The sequence below is a fragment of the Blastomyces gilchristii genome, assembly GCF_000003855.2.
Source record: "Blastomyces gilchristii SLH14081 genomic scaffold supercont1.3, whole genome shotgun sequence".
NCBI classification, from domain to species: Eukaryota; Fungi; Ascomycota; class Eurotiomycetes; order Onygenales; family Ajellomycetaceae; genus Blastomyces; species Blastomyces gilchristii.
The window spans coordinates 132050-151631 of NW_003101680.1; the positions used below are offsets into that span (position 1 = coordinate 132050).

The 19582-nt window shown below is 31.1% G+C and overlaps 1 pseudogene across 1 annotated transcript; it reads right to left on the reverse strand.

Moving 5' to 3' along the window:
• Nucleotides 1-11460: 11460 nt before the first annotated feature.
• On the reverse strand, nt 11461-11549 carry BDBG_16448 (annotated as a pseudogene). Its single transcript has one exon. The product of its transcript is annotated as a tRNA-OTHER (tRNA).
• Nucleotides 11550-19582: the final 8033 nt, after the last annotated feature.

Below are 19582 nucleotides of genomic sequence, written 5' to 3' on the forward strand. Positions count from 1 at the left end.
TCTGTGATATTTAAATTATTAATCAATCTATTCAAAATTAATAGTAGTGTTATTAAAAAGTGTTATTAAAAAGCAATATTAAAAAGTGTTATTAAAAAACATTATCTTTTGTAAAGTGAATATAAAAGTTATTTAAGTAATCACTTTCATCTCATTCTCATCTCAAGAAACAGCTATCTCATTATTCTTCATCTCAATGTTAAGATTCTTTATCAGTGTTTGTATCACAAGTTAAATCACATGAGCAATGCAGGAGATATGACCTTGTTTATTATTTCAGAAATACAAAGCTAATTTTTACTTCAAGCTCTTCATCATAGTATAGTTATTCACAGTATTATCAGTTATAATTATAAAAAGACTGAGACTAATATCTCAATAGTTATTTTTAATCACAGTTATTAATATCTCTGTTATATAATTCTCAGTATGACTACTGATCAATGATTCAAATTCAATTAATGTCTCTTAATAAGTTCAGTTCTTATCAATGTAATAACATATAACTCTTATAAATGCAAGATTGTTTATACTAGTTCATGTATTCACTGTGAGAGACACTCTTCAATGATTCTTCAACTCTGATTCTAGATATTATATATTGACTTTATAGTGTATCTCAAGATTGAACTGAAGACAGAATTGATATGAAATATGAAGATTTGAATTAAGCATTTAAAGAAGTGTTCAGAATTCAGAGTTTTCAATTGATCAAAGAGAAAGATTCAGAGATATATACATGTGAAGTAATTATTTACAGAAGTTATCAGATAAGAGTTATGAAATCAGAGTACTGATATATGATCATTTTCATATAATTTTCTTTAAATTAGAAAGTTAGTATTATCAAAAATCATTATCTGATAGAGTAACTTATCAGCTCAGTAGTAATTTTCTGATTATTTTTCTTTTACTGTCTGCATTCTGATGACTTCAGATGTTGAGAAATTTCTTCAGAACTATGACTAGTTTATAATAAATGTTTCTGAATGAAGTTACAGTGATTGTAGTAGAGAGATGACTCTTCAGTAATCTGTAATGTAATCTATTAATAATTATTTCATAGTTCATCTCAATATTTGTGTTGAGTTTCTATAAATTTTATGACCTGAAATCAGATGTGAAGAATGAAGTGATTATTTATTATAATTAAAAGAGAGCATTCTGTGTTAAATTGTAAATAACATAGACTTTGTAATTCACAGTGATTTCTTAAAGAGTTTATGAATCTTCAATAGAAGTAAAAGAAGTGAAAGAAGTGAATTCAGAAGATGTGATAATAATTTAAGAAAGATAATAATTTATTTTTAATAACTAATCACTGATGTGTGTAAGAAGAATTAATATAAAAGAAAATAATCTTATTTCTTAGCTTAGTTATAATTTTAGTACTAACTCAGATTGAATATCATTGATGTATAAAAGTAAATAAATAATCTTGATTAATCTCTGTCATATTTCTTGAAATATATTAATATTGTGAAAGAGAGTGTTATTAAATTATATTATCAGATAATATCATTAAAAATATATTAATATTATGAATATCAATGTTGAAAAAATGTTGATACTTATATATTATAGTGATTTATGAATCATGATAGTTAAATATATATATATATATATATATTATTCCTGACTTGATTACAACTTGTACAATAATTTTTAAAAACTCAAAATTAATTTCAATGATTAATAATTATGAACTTATAACTAATTAATATAAAAAGAAAAAAACTTTTTCTACTCATTATCTTTTTACTCTTTCTCATTCTTCTTATCATTCTTCATAATTCACTTCTTATTCTTCTTCTTCTTCTTCTTCTTCTCATCTGAGATAATAATTATCTCAAAATCTCTCTTCACTATCTTCTCAGAGAAGAGTTCTCACTGCTTCCTCTCAGCCAGGTCAATCTGTATCTTAAAATCCTGCATTTCCTGATCTACTGTCTCAGATTCCATCTCAGCAGTAAGCAGATTAGCATGCTCAGAGAGCAGAACTGCCTTCTCAATGTTCTGAATCATAGAGCACATTCAAGACCTGAACAAGGCCTCAATTCCCTTCTTCTCTGTCAGCTTCTGCTAATTAATTAGAGAACAGAAGTATTATCAAAAATCATTATCTTTTAATAAATAAAAAACTTATCAGTTTTAACTTCTTTATCTCTCACTTTAATACTCTCTCAATCTTCTTCTACTGCTGCTTATTTATAGTAACACTCTTCTTCTCTCTCTCTCTCTTCATCTTAGTCTCAAATCATTCTTGAGACTTCTTCTAATCTTATCACTGCTGTATGAGACTCTTCACTATCTTCTTCTTCAATCTCTCACAGGCAGTGTCATTCACATTATTTCTATACTTACTTCAGTCTAAATCTATCAGAAGTATTACTTAAAATTGTTATCATTTTTTCTCTCTTACAGAGTCTCTTCAAGGTATTATAATATTTCTTATAATCTGTCTTCTCTTACTTAAACATCTTCTTCTTCTCTCTCTTCAATCTGTGACAGTGCTCACACACCTTGATGATCTGCAGAACTGTAGAATATTTGAAGATAAATGACATGATTGATTTCAGTGAGTGTTGAAGAGAGATGAAGACAGAAGAGACAGTCAGAAATAATATAATAATAATGATAATAATGATGATAATGATAATAATAATGATAGTAATAGTGATAATGGTGATAATGATGATAATAATGATGATGATAATGAAAGAGAAAGTGCATTAAAATATATTACTGACTTATCAAATATAAAAAGACTTAAAGAAAATATTAACAGCTTTCAGTAATGTACAGAAACAGCTACAGTATTGCATAGCAATATTATCTTCATTCAATGCATACACTGTTGATATTCTTTATATACAGTTATCATATAATCTGTATCAGAGATACATGCAGAAAACAGATCTTTGTTACTAGAACAAATGATTGCAGCAATTCTCTGTTTTCATATTATGAAGATAAGTTATTCTCATTTCTTTCTTCTCTCTTTTCTCTTCTTCAATCAATCACTAATTTCAAGCTGGTATGAAAACTATTAAAACACTCTCAGAAATTCTCAAATTAAAGAGTATAGACTAATTAAATTTCAAATACAGAAGAAATCAAATTATCTTCTACAGATTCAATTACTCATTTTCTCTTAAATAAAACAGCAGTTATATCCCTCTCTCCTCTCAATTAAATGAAACATGATCTGTGAAAAGTGAGTATCACATCAGATTATAATGACTAACACAGTCTCAGCACATAGAGCTGCATATACACAGTATATACTGAACTGAGAGACTGTGTGAATTATAAATCAGCAGTAGCATCTCAGAGAGAGTCATACAGCATGAGAAAGTCATAACTCTCAGTCATATATACAGAGAGTGAATCACTACAGTAAGTGTATATGTATTGAAGTAATACTTTTTGATAATACTCAGTCTCTGATATGATGAAAATAGAGTCTCTCTATGAGATCTGTTTTTATCAGAAGTCAGAGAATCTTATATTTCTCAAGATTATCTTCACACACCTTATCTGTGAAATTGATGAGAAGAATCATTGATTTCAGTGTTCTACTCTTGATGTCATTCAAGTGACAGCAGAGTTCACTCTGATCACACTTTTTAAGTGTATGTTTTCTAATTATTCACATTTATATAGATATATACTGATTATTTATTAGATAATATTAAGACAATAACTCATCACAGCTGTGTTACTCTCACTGTGAGAAATACACAGTTGATAATAAATATTATGAAGACTCTGAGAAGTGAGTATTTTGAGAATGCTGCAACTCTGCAATCTTGATTTTTTTTTATTTTTATTTTTTGTTTTTTTCTTTTTCTTTTCTTTTTTTTTTTTTTTCTTTCTCTTTCTTTCTCTTTTTTTCTTTCTCTTTCTTTCTCTTTTTTTCTTTCTCTTCTTTTTTTCTTTCTCTTTTTTTTTTTTTTTTGTTGGGATTTTTTCTTATTGTTTTATTTTTTATTTTTTTGTTATTTTTTATATTTTATATTTTTTTTTTAATTAAAATGATATTAATTATGATCTGTGTTCAGAAAAGTAATAATATTTGATAACACTCTCTATTGAATTTTCAACAAATGAGTACTATGTTATGATATTATGCAAGTGAGAAATGATTTCATAGTCTCATTTAATGCTATTTTCAATAATAAGATCAGAATGAAAATGTGACTAAGAATTCAAACATATTCTTTATCTGAGACTAGATTTTTATTTGAAAAGTGAATCTGAGACCTTTAATATTTGAAATAACATGATTTGAGAGCAATGTAATGAACACAAACCATGATCAGAAGTAATGCTTTTAGATAACATGACAACTGTAAAGTTTGATCCTGGTCTCAGACACGGTCACACGGTCAGTCTAGTCAGAACAGTAGTGTATTGTAAAATGAAAGCAGCTTAAGAACTCAGATCATTGCATCTGTTATCCAGTGAGTTTACAGATAGTTGTGAAGTATTTGAGGTTTTTATGATCTGTGACTATCTCAAATTCAGAGACACTTCAGAGTTCAGAGTCTCATTCTTCTAAACAGTGTATAATCATGAGAAGTTTCTTATCATAGATCTCATAATTGCATTCAGCAGGACTCAGTTTCTTAGACATGAAGACACATGATTGTAGAACATCTTCATCATTATATTATAATCTCACTTCTCCTGTCACATAGTCAGAGGAATCAGCTTCAGTAACTATCTTGCAATCAGAATTGAATATTATTAGCAGAGAAGTATTGATGAACATCTTCTTCATCTGTGTAAATGCAGCTTCAGTGTTCACTGATCATTGAAATACTGAGTCCTTCTTAGTGACTTCTGTAAGTGATCTCATGATATCTGAGAAATTTTATATAAATCACTGATAGAAGTTAGTAAATTCAATGAAGCTTCATACATCTTTCACAGTATGTGAAGCTTCTCATTCAAGAATGACAGAGATCTTCTCAGAATTCATTCAAATTCTCTTATCAGCTTCTATGATGAAATCTAAGTATTTAGTACTCTTAACTTCAAAATCACACTTGTCAATATCAATTGATAGTTCTGCTTCTCATAGTCATTGTAATACTCTTCACACATGCTCTTGATACTGTTTTCTGAATTCATCAGTGAAGATGAGAATGTCATCTAGATAAGCAGATACAAACTCATCAAGAAAATCTCAGAGTGCTCAGTTGATGTACTTCTGAAATGTACTGAGAGCATTAGTCAGTTCAAAGAATGTGACTATTCATGCAAAGAGATCATAATATGTTCAGAATGCTGTAAGTTATTCATCTTCTTCAGTGATACAAATCTTATGAAATGCAGCAATGATATCTAGCTTTGTAAATCATTGAGCTCATCTGATATATGCTAGGATTTCATTGATAAGAGATAAGAAATAATGATCTTTCTTTGTCAATCTGTTCAGATCACAGTAGTTCACACAGAATCAGAGTTCTTCACCTGGCTTCTTTGCAAAGAGAATAGAAGCTGCAGTGGAAGAGTTACTAACACATATGAATTTCTTGTTCAACAGATCATTGAGTGTCTTCTGAAGAAGAAGGAGTTCATCTTGAGACATATTATAAAGAGAGTCTCATGATAACTCAGAGTTCTTATCATTCTTCTTTTCTAATTTGATACTGTGATTCACTTCTGAGCCTTATAAAGAAGATATATTCATAATGTTGTCTTGTCAGAAGATATCTAGATATTCATGATATTATTGAGAGAGTTTTGTGTGAGAATCTGTTATTGTAGTACAGAATAACCTTTCTAAGATCTTTTTAATATTGATCAGACTGATGAAATAGATTGATATATGATTCTGCTATCAGTGAACTTGTCAGTGACTCTGTTGATAATTTTGATGATGACTTCTTTTTCAGAGTATTTCATAAGTGTTGGCAGAGATCTGTGTAAGGTTCATAGTCTTATAAATATTATCTTCATGAATTCTATCATCATTAGAGAATATCAAGCTCCTGTTTCAAGCATTCAGCAAGATGTCTTATTCAGATAGTCAGGCAAGTTCTAACATAAGATTATAATTGAGATTATCAACTTCATATACATAGGCATCTTTACATTGATGTTCTCTCACATCTATATTTAGTTTCATCATGTAACAGATACAAACATCTTTCAGATCATTAAATTCTGCAAGAAGTCAGAATTTTGATAAAGAGATATACTGAAGGTTATAATATCTTATAACTGAAGATTTTATCATTGCATAGTGATATAGACTGCTGTCTATCATGGCTTTCATATTATACATGTTATCAATTACAGTAGATACAAGAATCACATTCATTGTCATTTTCTCTTCAAATCATTGTCATCTGATCTCTTCAAGCTTCTGTTTATGAATTTGAACAGAAGCTAATCTTTTCTCTGTTTCACTGAGGCATTCTTATAGTTATCTTTCAAATCTTCCTTCACTGCAATGTGGTTGGCACGGACAGACGCTGATTCATCTTTTAAATAAGAAGACACTGATCTTTCTCTTGATTGGAGAGGTATATAGATTGATTGACAGTTGAAAGCAATGTGCTCTGATCAGTTACAGTTGATGCACACTTCTCATTGATATCAATCAGTGACTTCTTCAGAAGTGATCTCAGAAACTCAGAAGCCTGTTCAGACAGCAGAGACCCTTGCTTGTATGTAGATATTCAAGTCTACTTAATCCATGACATCTGCATCATTGTTATTCTTCAGTATGAGTGTATGAGTTGCTGAGATGTAATGTCTTCTGCCACTGTTCTGTATACTCTTAAGCTTGATAAGATGATCATTCAATGTCTGAAGCTGTGTGCAGAAGTCTTCATAAGTCTGATCTTCATCTACACTTACAAGGGCCTGTAAGAGTTTGAAAGTTAATGTCTTCTTGAGCATACTAATCTTCATTCAATTCTCTCAAGATTGATCTCCTGCTTCTAGAATTTTGATGTTGAAGTCAGGGATAAATGTTGTAAGAGAAGTGTTTCTCTGTCAGACACTCTATAATTAATCTAATACTTTCTGTTGTATAGCAGTGTCTCAGAACAGGATATCAAGATGTTTGATAATGTTATCAGGTGTTTGTAATACTGATTCATATACTTTCATTCATGAATGAAACTTCTGTTTCACGCGATTCTTCAATTATCTATTAATATATCAATCTTAATTGATTAGTGAACTGATGACATCTTCATCTATACTCAGTTTCACAAGCATTTCCATCCTCTATGATGAGTAGAGAGTGAGATCAGAAGTATCAAAATACACAGAAGTATCTAAGTGTTCTTTCAGTGCTTTTGTATTTGATTCTGTAGATGTTGAAATTGCATGAGTTAATCATTGAATCTCTTTGTATTGAAGTTATTGAGTTGTGTGCATGTCTGCTATCTGTTGCTGTTGTAATTTCAACATTGCTTATAGTCACTGTGATATCACTTCTATGCTCACACTCGAGGGTTCTTCCATATTATCATTAGACATGATTATATTGTTTGTCAGATGTGTGATATCTGTGAAATCTGAAGAAGTGTAATCATATTCTCATATGTCTGAGTGTCAGAACTCTCAGGTCTTTCACTGACATTCTCTTTGTAAGATCTTATTGCAGGGTCAGAATGACTGATGAGCAAGCTTCTATCTGAGAACTTGATGTCTGCTTAACTGTTTCTCTTTCTTGCACATTGTTACATGTTCAGATATCTCTCAATGAATAATTGTTTCCTAATAAGAAGACAATGAACATTTTTCTAGTGTAAGAGGCCTACACTGAATAGATCAGTATAATATTGATAGGTCTTATATAACAAAGAGAAAAACATTAGAGAAGAAAAGAAAGAGAAAGTGCAAGAATCAGTGATTGAAGTGGATATTTATACGCGTATGTGGTGATGTACACAGTGGTGCTTCGGGGCGGAAGAATATACGCGCATTCATAGCGGCCGAGGATCGGCGATCGGAACATACACGTTCGTGGCGGCCGAGGATCGGCGATCGGGAATGGGGCGGTAGGAATCTATGAAGTGTACGGAATAGTCTATATGATTGATCGGGCGCAGCCCGCCACAAAGAGCTTTCAATATCTTTCTGTTTACAGATCTTTATTCATGATCTTACATCTGAGTTGAGAGTAAAATGAAAATACTTAACCTCATAATCAGACACAGTGAAAGAAGCATACAATATTCTCATTATATAGAAATAAGTGAGTTAATTACAATAGAAAATACTGCAATTGAGTATATCTCAGTAAAGAATAAGTAATCAGACTTCTACAATACAAGTTACACACTCAGATACAATGAATCTAGATTTGAATATCATCACTAAAGTATCAAATCATCTGAAAAAAGAATCCCCTGAGTGAAAATCTTGATATTATGAGCATCAAGCTTGCTTCAACTGCAGATGTTAAAATCATGATATAAAAGATTGCACACAGTGTGCATAGTCAAGAGAGTTAAAAAACTAGCAGAATTAGTGAGCTCAGAGACACTTGCTGATATTCTATGAAAAGTCTTCAAAGTGAAAGAGATGCCTGTATTAGATGATTCTCTGAATTCTGTGAACATTAAGAGAAAGCAGGCTTCTGAATGAGATGCAGGTGAGAATGAAGCAGACATTCATCTCAATGTCTTAAGACTTAAAATATTAATGTATAAGAGACACTTGAGTAAGAATTAAGAGATGACTGTAAAAGTGTTAGTAGATATAGAAGTATCTATATAATATATTAATAATTATATAATCTGAAGACTGAAAGAAGTTCATTGATTGAAGAATTCCTGATGTATAAGATTGTCTGATAACTGATATTTGATATTATCTGTAAGAGTAAGAGTTCTCTTGCACTTCAGAGAATGATCTTGCTATATTTGAGCATGAGAGCTGCAGAACATGAAATACAATCTTATTCTCAGACTTAATTGATTTCAAAGATTCAATTCACAGATTCAATGATGTACATGTTATATACAGTTGACTGATAGAAAGAAAACAGTTCATACAATTCTATCAACTGATATGAGAAGAACATTTCACATCTCTGATATAGAAGAATTAAATCTGCTTACACACTAATAAGCAAAGAGAACAATTTATAAGATCTCATCTAAAAGCATTCTGTATATTATACAGAACCTGAAAGCAGAGAAAACTAAGATAAAGAATATACAGAAGAACAAGTGTATGAAGAAGCTTCTGAAGAAGTATGAGAAGATCTTATGAACAGATCTTTCACTGAAATTATCACCAGAATAAGGATTTATACATGAGATTGACACAGAGGACGTGAAACCAGTCAATCAGAATGCATACTCTCTGTTACAAATGCATCTCAAAGAACAGAAGCATCAGATCACAGATCTTCTAGAACATAATCTCATACAACTCTTATCAAGTATATGAGGCTTTTCAGTCCTATTCATGAAAAAGATGAGTGAGAAGTGATAAATATGTATTAATTATCAAACACTCAACAAGCTTACAATTAAGAATGAATATTCACTGTCATGAATTCAATAACAGTTGAATATGATTGAAAACACTTAATACTTATTAAAGATTAATCTTCTCTCAGAATACTGACAGATCTGCATGAATAAACTATTAGTCTTATAAACTCTATTTAATACATAATGAGAGAAGTTCAAATTTCTGATAATATCATTCAGTCTAATAAATGTATCTGTCATCTTTTAAATAATAATGAATACAATTCTTCATAAACAGAATAAAACCTTATATCTTGTATATCTCAATGACATTCTAGTCTTTTTAAACTCATACAATGAATATCTGAAGCATCTCAATGAAGTGCTTATAACTCTGACAGAGTATAAGCTCTATATGAAATCAATAAAGTGTATGTTTAAAATGAAAGAGTTGAAGTTTATAGAATATGTAGTGAGTGATGACTGTATACACCTTATTCTGAAGAAATTGAATGTTATAGTAAATTGATTACAGCTGAGAAATATATATCATGTATAATAGTTTCTTAAGTTGATCTCATATTACTGCAGATTCATCAAGAATTTCATATAAATATCTGTATCACTCTCAGATCTCTTAGAAGAAATAAATGCAAATCTGTGAAAGAAGAAGTTTTATTCAATCATCTGAAATGTTATGTGTGAAGAGGCTTTTCTCACACTGAGAGAATGTATAATAACATTCTCAGTACTTATTCAATCAGATTATAATAAATCTTTCTATATTAAGACAGATGTATCTGAATGAGCTATCAGAGACACTCTTCTACAGATGAGTAAGAATAACAAGCTGCACTCAGTGATATACAATGATAGAAAACTATCAGATACTGAGCTCAATTACTCAGTGTATGAAAAGAAATTACTAGCAATCAAGTATATACTGACATTGTGAAATAGATATATTAATAACAGATATCTAACAACAGTGATCACAGATTATAAAAGCCTCATCTATCTATAATTAATAATAAAACCTTTTAAATACTTAGTACATTGAATCTCAGAGTTTCAAGCATATAATCTTCATATTAAATACTGAAAGAGATCAGACACTGTAGTATCTGATGTAATTAATCACAGATCTGATTTCATGAGTGAGAGTTCTGTGAATCAGATATAAGAGAAGTTTGTGTTAAATATACTGAGAAGATGTAAGAAATCAGAATAAGTGAATGCAATGATCTCTTACTTGAAGAATGATAAGATATTGAATAATAAGTGTCTTGTAAAAGTAGTAGAAGAGATGCTTCTGAACTTCAAGCTGAGAAAATTGAAAAATGATGTTATGCTTTATCACAATCTAGAATATACAGAAGCTCTCTATCTAGAATATTCATTTAGACATGACTTGATGACTTACATGCATAAGGAATTCAGTCACTTAGAAAGTCCTGAACTCATGAGCATACTTAAATCAAGAGTATACTAGTCAAGCATGGCTGAGAATATTCAGACATACACTCACAAGTGTCTGAATTGTCAGATTGTGAAAGAATCTAAGAAAGGATTAGAATATGAGAAAGTGTAATATCAGATGAAGTGTACAATACAACTGTTCAAACAATAAGAGATCAATCTTATAGACATATTACTGCGAATATCAAATGAAAATTAATGAATAATCACTGCTATTGATTACACTATTATTATTATTATTATTATTATTATTATTATTATTCTTTCATTATACTCATATGCAAGCGGAGCTAATGATGAGTCCTTGCGTGATGTTAAATACAGGTCAAGTGTTGATTATACAGGAGGAAATACAGGTGTTGAGACCACGCCAAGATAACAAGAACATAGGAAAATACAAAGGAGTGACAATTAGATACATGCGATAATAACTTCCCAGCCCAGGAACATAGAGCAATTCATTGAAGCGATTTGTACACCTCTGTATTTATTAGGAACCTGAGGTGCTTGAGTTCCGGATTTAATGTATCCCCTGCGGGTTTCGAACCCACGCGCCTTGGTTTCCCACGCCAAGGCGCTACCGGGTGGCCGCATTAACCATTCGGCCACCGGGGCCTATTGATTACACTACTGACTGGCCAGTTGTGAAAGCAGTTTCAGAGATGACAGAGAAGATGATAATGAAGTTTCTACATGATGAGATTTATATCAACTATGAAATGCTGCATGAGATTCTAACTGATAACAGTGTGAACCTTGTAGAAGAAGCAGTGAGATATTTCATAAATCAGTTACAGACAAGATATTATAGAACAATATTATATTATTCACAGATGAATGAGAAGATGAAACACTTGAATAAAATCTTGAACAACATGCTGATAAAATATCTAGTAAGCAAGCCTATGAGACTATGAGATGAATATCTTGAACAGGTGCTATTAGTCATACAGATTCAACAGCATGCAGTCTTCAAATATTCATCATTCTATCTGTTGTATGAATTGCATCCGTGTATCTTGAAGAATACTTCAGAAAAGATGGAAGAGAAAACAGCAGTTGCAGACACATCAGTTGCAGATGCAGCAGGAATAGCAGTTGCAGACACAACAGTTGCAGATGTGGAATCAAGATTGAAAGAGATCAGCTATATATATATAAAAGCTAATAAGTTACTCCTGAACTGAGTAATTCAATTGAAAAGAATATGAGACTTACTAGTTAAGAAATTAAGTCTCAAGATAAGAATGTGAGTTCTTGTATATAATGAGAGTTCTGAGAAGTTTCAATCTAGATGATTTAAGTTATATAAAATACTTAAATCACATTCTCTGAGAACATACACATTGAAAGAATCAGAGAGACAGATCTTATATAACTTAATAAATGATTCACAACTTATAGAAGTAAAGATATAAGACTTAAATGAATTATGATTATCTACAGCACTATCATCAGTGTTGAAAAAGTAGAGACTTATAATTAAAAAGTCTTGTGAAGTAAGAGAAATTATAGATACTTATAAATCAGATGATCTCACTTATTTCAATCTTTTCATAATTATAAGAAAAGAATGAGAAGCAATGAAGAAATCAGATGAACATCACACTTTAATAAGTGATAAAACTGTAGTCAGTTATATAATAATACACTGCAGATAGTGAGTGCAACACAGTAAAGAGCAGTCTCAAAGTAGCAGACTTACATGTGAATCAGATCACAGAAGAAAAAGAGATTCAGAGTTGAATTCAACTGTTTATATCAGTTCAATTACAGAGATTACAGAGAATGAATTATCTGAAACATTTATAAATGCATGAGATCAAATTATCTTGATTTCTGAAAATGCTCAGAGATTGAATAAGGTTAGTTTTAATGAGCTGTTCACTGTAGTGATCTGAGTGAGTGAAGAGAGACAGTATAATGCATGAGACAGAATTATAAAAGATGAAAGCTGCTGAATCTAGTCACTGAACACTGTATTATATAGAGGTCATGTAAGAGTAGTAACTAGCAGATAAAGAAAAAGTGTAAGAAAAGAGAAATGAATTAATTATCAATTATAAGAGTCAGCTGTAAAAGACAAATGTTATTATATATATCTCATTCATTTTCATATATCACATATTTAATCTATTTCCAACACCACATCACTTGAAAAACATTAAAAATAAAGGAAATCTCAAAACTCAAGATCTGTAAGAGATTCAAGAACTTTAAGTCACTCTCACAATAATGCTACACATGTCTCTGATTTCTCTACTGCTCTGTATACAACATTAGGCCCGGTGGCGTAGTGGTTAACTACGCTACCATGGAGCCCCAATTAGCGGCCTTCCCCCCAGGGAATGAATGCCAAGAGGGGGCAGGTTCGAACCCTGCAAGAGCCATCTTAACCACAGCTTCCACTGTTAAGTCACAAAACAGTACCAGAGGCCCCCGGGTGCACTATAGTGAATCATCATCAAGCTTAAGATGTTCATCCCAGCAGTTCCCGGGTGCTAATTCTCACTGATCTTAGAATTAACAGCTCTTCAGGCGCTTCAAGTTAGATCAGTATTAGAGTGATTGAGATCTAGAGTGTCCACAGAATAGTGAATCATCATCAAGCTTAACTGGCCAGGTCTCATCCCCCTCACTCTAGGCACTCACTTCCAGGGAATGAGATTTAAAAACTATTCAATTAGAACACCCTGGGCCTAGCAAGGACCTAGATGAGACAAGGCCTAGGCACCCTTAATAGGTGATTAGTGTAAGCAAGACTGTGACAGCCAATTGATAGGCTGGAATGCTGAGATTGGCAGCTGGAAGATTAGAGACTTAACTAGAATTGAGTAGCTCTGGTGTTATTCTTAGTGAGGATCTCACTTATGAGTAAGCTAGTTACAGAAGCTAGCTGGGCGGCGGCCCTTTAGAGGGAATGATAATCCCTGGAGCGGGCCTGAGAGAACAGAGGCGGCGGTCGGTTATATAGAGTGTTAAAATATGTATATAGCTTAAAGTGTAAACTGCAGAGGTCTTGTTCTGTAGCTATCTATTTAATGTGTCTATCTTTAAGACTGTGTTCTCTTTTCCTTTGTCATGATATTGTCAAATGATTTCAAAGTATCAGAAGATGTTAAAACACTGTAATTTATAAACAGTTTTTGTATTCTGAGCTGAAATTTTCTGATTTTGCATATCTGAAATTGATGAATGTATAATAGTTAACTTTACAGATATAGGAAAAACCCTGAGAACTAAAAGTTCTCAGGTAGATGTCATAGTCTCTGACTGTATACATCTATAATTGAAGAATAATAATAATAATAATAGTATACAACATTAATGTCATTTATCACAAGATTAACTGAAATATCAATATAGAAATGTGTATGTGTACATGTAGAAAAATTAAAGAAGAGGATAGAACTCACAGAATCAGAAGTCAGAGCAGAGAGAATGAAGATGAAAGAAACAGAAGAAGAAGAAGATACAGAACTGAATAAATAATAGTGAAAGTCACTCAGAGCTGAACACTTACAATTTAATATACACATAATCTTTCTCACAGAAGAGAAAGAGAATGTAATGAGAGAAGCTTGAAAGTAGAAGAGAGTAGTTTCAGCAGTGTTATCATCTTCAATTAAAATGATCTCTGACACTGAAGTAACTAAGAACTATTATTAGTGTACAAAAACTGTAAAAGCAGGGATAACAATTACTGAATGCATATCTAATGACCTTAGAATTATACACACAATTACAACAGACACAAGGCTTCTCAGAAAGAGAGAGAGAGACACAGAGAAATACAGAAAGCAGAACACAGTATATAAACAGCCTATTCTCACAATAACATCTCAGATAAGATATACAAGTCTCATATCTGTGAGTGTAAAAGAGTACAATATCTGTGTTTTCATTTCTGAAAACACAGATATTCTTCACCTGCATTACAAAGTCAGATAATAAACATCAGAGAATAGGCTGATACAGATTAATTATTCTGAAGATATTCACTAGAATAGATATATCTGTAATATTGAATTTAACAGTTGTAAAAAGTTTCTTGATGTCTGTGAATGTCATAACTTCATATATAATAAAACTCATAACAATTTTCTCTAGAAAAATCAGCATTGAAAGAGAAGAGAAAAAAAAAAAGACTTATAATCTCAACACTGTTGAGAAGAAGAGTAATTCTTCAGTATAAATGAATAATTGTCTCATCACAAATATTTGAAATAAATGTAATAATCAGTGTCTGCAACTGAGCTTTAAATAGTTGTGTCATACACAGTCTTCATACAATAGATCATTCTAGAGGTTGATAAGAAGAGCAGAAGTGTATACACTGAGAAATATGATTCATTAAGTCTATGCAACATCTTCTTGAAACAGAGAGAGTTGATAACAAAAGCAGAGACAGCAGAAGCAGAGGAAGCAGAAGTAGCAGAAGTGAGAGTTGTGAGAACAGAGATAGCAGAAGCAGGAGAATCAGAAACAGAGACAAGAATAGAAGATTGAGAGAGAGCAGCAGAGAAAGAAACAGTGATAGAAGAGACAGAGAGAGACACAGAAGACTCAGGCATACATGACACAGACAATTTCTTTATTATCATATTCTTCAAGTTTTCAATCAATGATTCAACATTGAGATATTCACTATCATTAACAGATGCAGATCTGTCAACATGTGAAGATTCTATATGAATAAAACCAAACATCAGCATCTGCATCTATGTAAAATCATGTCAGAAAACATGATCAGAAGCTCACTGAGAAGAAAAACAGTCAAGAATATATAAGAAGATGAAGAAGATATGTTATTCATGATAATACATTCTAATGATTGTTAGAAGAAAACAAGTTCTGGTCACATTTCATAACATGTTACACTTACTGCTAATGAACTGCCTGATATAAGTACTACAATAATACTTGTTATGAAAACAAGAGATCATCACCAGAAACACATACAATATGATAGATAAATGAATAGAAGGTGTTGAACAGAAGAAGAAGTAGAAATCTTGAATGAGATAATAACATTCAATGATGATGATGATGAAGAAGATGATTGAAGAATGAGAAAAGTTAGTGAATGAGTGATGTAATATAGTGAAAGTTTCTTTGTGAGAGTGTACACAGAATGCTAGCTGAATCAGAGATAGATTACACAATTACAAACACTAGTGACACACTAATCCACATGAAGCTAGACAGATGTTATGATCATGTGAGTGTGACTGAATCTGGTGAGAGAGAATGTGATTCAGAAGAACATACAATCATCAAATAATAACACAGCCGCTTCTGAACTTGCTTACAAATGTAAAGAGGTCATAGCGGCCATCAATTAATTTAGTGTACAGTATATAAGAAGCTGATGTACGCCTGTAATCGTACACTGACTCAAGCAACCTTTGAATCACAAACTGAGAAAAGAGTCTGTATAACTAAATTCAATTGAGTTCAGACAAAGCAGAAGAAATGTCTCTATTCTAGTATATACAAAGACACTTGAACAGTCAAAGATCTCTGAAGTAAGAGTAGCAGATTTGAAAATGAGAGTTCATGAATACAAAGACTTAAGAATGAATCTCAAAGCTCAAACACAGTGTTCAAACTGTCAAAGATATTAACACTTTGTAATCTCTTATTTTAGAGACTCAAAATGTGCATTCTATGCCAGAGATCACAAAACTAGTGAGCATAAATGTGAAATATGCTTAAAAAGAGATGAAATATGTCAACACACTATGCTTAAATACTCTAATTGCAAAGAAAAACATGTATCTAGCTCAAAAGAATGTATGTTTACTTCAAGAACTCAAAAGAACTGAAGAAAAGATGAAGCTCAAAGTAAATCTAGAACTGAAGAGAAGAGTGAAGTCAGTAAACTCACAACTGCAAGCTTAAAAAGAAGAAACTCTCAACTATCTAAATCTTCAAACTTCAATTCTTCAGCTAAATGTAAACAGAATTTGAATCCTCAAACTTCTGTTAAGATTAGAGAATTGAGAAATGACTCTGATAATAAACTAGATATAATGCAAGCAGTTGAGATTTCTACTTTTCAGAATAGTTATAATCTACTATCTGATGACAGTGATTAGATTCTACTCTACTCTCTTTTAGTATAAATATACAACAAAAACAACAAAAAAAGTTTAAAAACTCTTCAAAAATCACATTTATTTAAAATAATGTGAATAGAAACTCAAATGACATTTATTCTTCTCTTCAAATTGCATTTGAATAAAAAGTTGATTTTGTACTGCTTCAGAAGCTGAATTTTGATACTGAGTAAAAATATGTCATTTCTCATTCAAGCTACTACTGCTTTCTATCTCAAAAGTCTGAGATAAAGTCAAGAGTAGTGATCTATGAAGGAAAGAGATCAAGATATTAATTTAATCTAAGATTTGATATCATGTCTGACCCTGATATTCTGATGAGTGATATTATAGATAAAGAGAATGAGTTTAATACTATACAGCTTATAAATATCTATAATGAAAAGTCATTGAAGAAAAATAACAATATCTGAACAATTAATAGAGGATTTCTGAACATAACTTCATTAAAAAACTCTATAATTGCAGGAGATTTCAATGCATATCATCTCTAATGAAATTCAGAATGCAAAAGAGCAGTAAGAGCTGATAATCTGATTGAATGAACCTTTGAACATTTAATAGATTTAGTTAACAAGTCTGATTAATAAACATTCTTTAGAAAAGATATGAAACAGAAATCTATTATAGATCTAATCTTCATGTCACAAAATCTAATGAAAAAAAGACTTGTAAACTGATTTATTAATTCAAATGAGACATCAGAATCAGATCATGAGATTATTCAATTTAATATTGAACTGAGTAAAGAATAAATGAGTGAAAATCCTCTTCTCTCTAATCAGTTTAACTTTGAAAAAGCTGATTGAAAGGCAGTTGAAGAAAGAATAAAACTGTTAAAATCTGAAAGACAGAGTGAGCTATATTGAAATCCTGATCAACATATCTCAAATGAAATGCTTGAGAATAGTGTGAAGCTCATTACATCTATTATTCTAATAAGTGTTAAAGATAATATTTCAAAGAGAAAGTCTTCTGAGTATTCAAAACCTTGATGAAATAAGAATATCATATCTAAAAGAAAACAATTAGCTACTGCTAGAAGAGATTAAAACAATAATATAATTTCTGATAAAGAGTTTAAAGCTGTCAGAAATGAATATTTTTCAGATATTAAAAGAGCTAAAACAGACTGCTGAAATAAATTTCTTGAAGAAGTATAAGAAAAGGAAGTTTTTAAAGCTTTTAACTATACTAAAACAAGAAGTGTAGCAAAACTTCCAGTCTTAGAATATGAGTTTCAGAATGAATGATATACAGTACACTCTTTTAAGGAAAAATGTTAAGCTTTTATAAGAACTCTCTTTCAAAACTTATCAGATTCAGATTCAGAGAAAGAGAATATATCACTTCTTAACTATATTAATGAAAATAACTGAAAATGACCTGATCTTACACAAGATGAATTAGAGTCAGCTATCTTCTCAAGTTCAGTTAAAACTGCTGCAGGGCCTGATTCAATTAATCACTTGATTATTTAAAATATATACTTCTACTTAAAGAATGAATATTTTAAGCTTCTTTTCAATCTCTTGAAAAATGAATATCATTCTGAATACTGAAGAGAAGTCACTGAAGTAATTCTTACAAAATCTAATAGAAAAACTTCAATTTCTAAGTTATATAGAGTAATATCTCTATTGAACTGTCTAGAAAAGATTTTAGAAAAGATAATAGCTATTTAACTATCTTTTATAAGCTCTATTAGTAATTCTCTTTTATTCAGTGAATAAATGAGAGATAGAAAACAATGTTCTGCAATTAACACTGTTCTCTCAGTTATTTATGATATTCAAATAGCAAAGCATGAAGATCTAGTCTTAACTGCAGTTTTTATTGATATAAAAGAAGCATTTAATCATGTTTCAAAGTCAAAGTTATTTCAGACTTTGAAGATGTTAAAACTGTCACTTTCTCTAATAAAATGAGTTAACTGTTTTATATCTAAAAGAATCATACAACTTTTCTTTGATGAAATGAAATAAGATAAGACTGAGATAAAAATAGAAGTACTGTAAGAATCTTCAATCTCACTCATTTTATTTATAATATACACTGTATATCTATTCAAAAATAGAGCCAGCGTGGCCCAGTTAATAAGACTGGTAATCAAGGCCGCACACATTAGAGGTGTGTGGGTTCGAATCCCACCACTGGCACCTGTCACTTCTTACTCATGAAAGCCCCCATGTAATAGAGGCTGAGCCTAATTAGTAAGGCTTGATGCGGGGTAGAACTCTCTACTGCAAGCCAAGTCACTAGTTAAGTGAGATTCTGTGAACACTTATCAGAGCTGATATGAAGTGTCAATGTCTCACTATTCTACTATACACCTGTCAAGGTTCTAACAATATAGAGTCAAGCCTAATGTAGTGATTATACACTACTTAAGCAAGTCTCTAACTAGGACTGTCATTGAAGCCTAGCTCTCTCTCAAATACAGAGAATGATTTTGAAAGTCATCTGACTAGCAGGTCTAGATGCACATCTAGGCTCTAGACAGAGCACTCTGATAGGCTAGAGCCT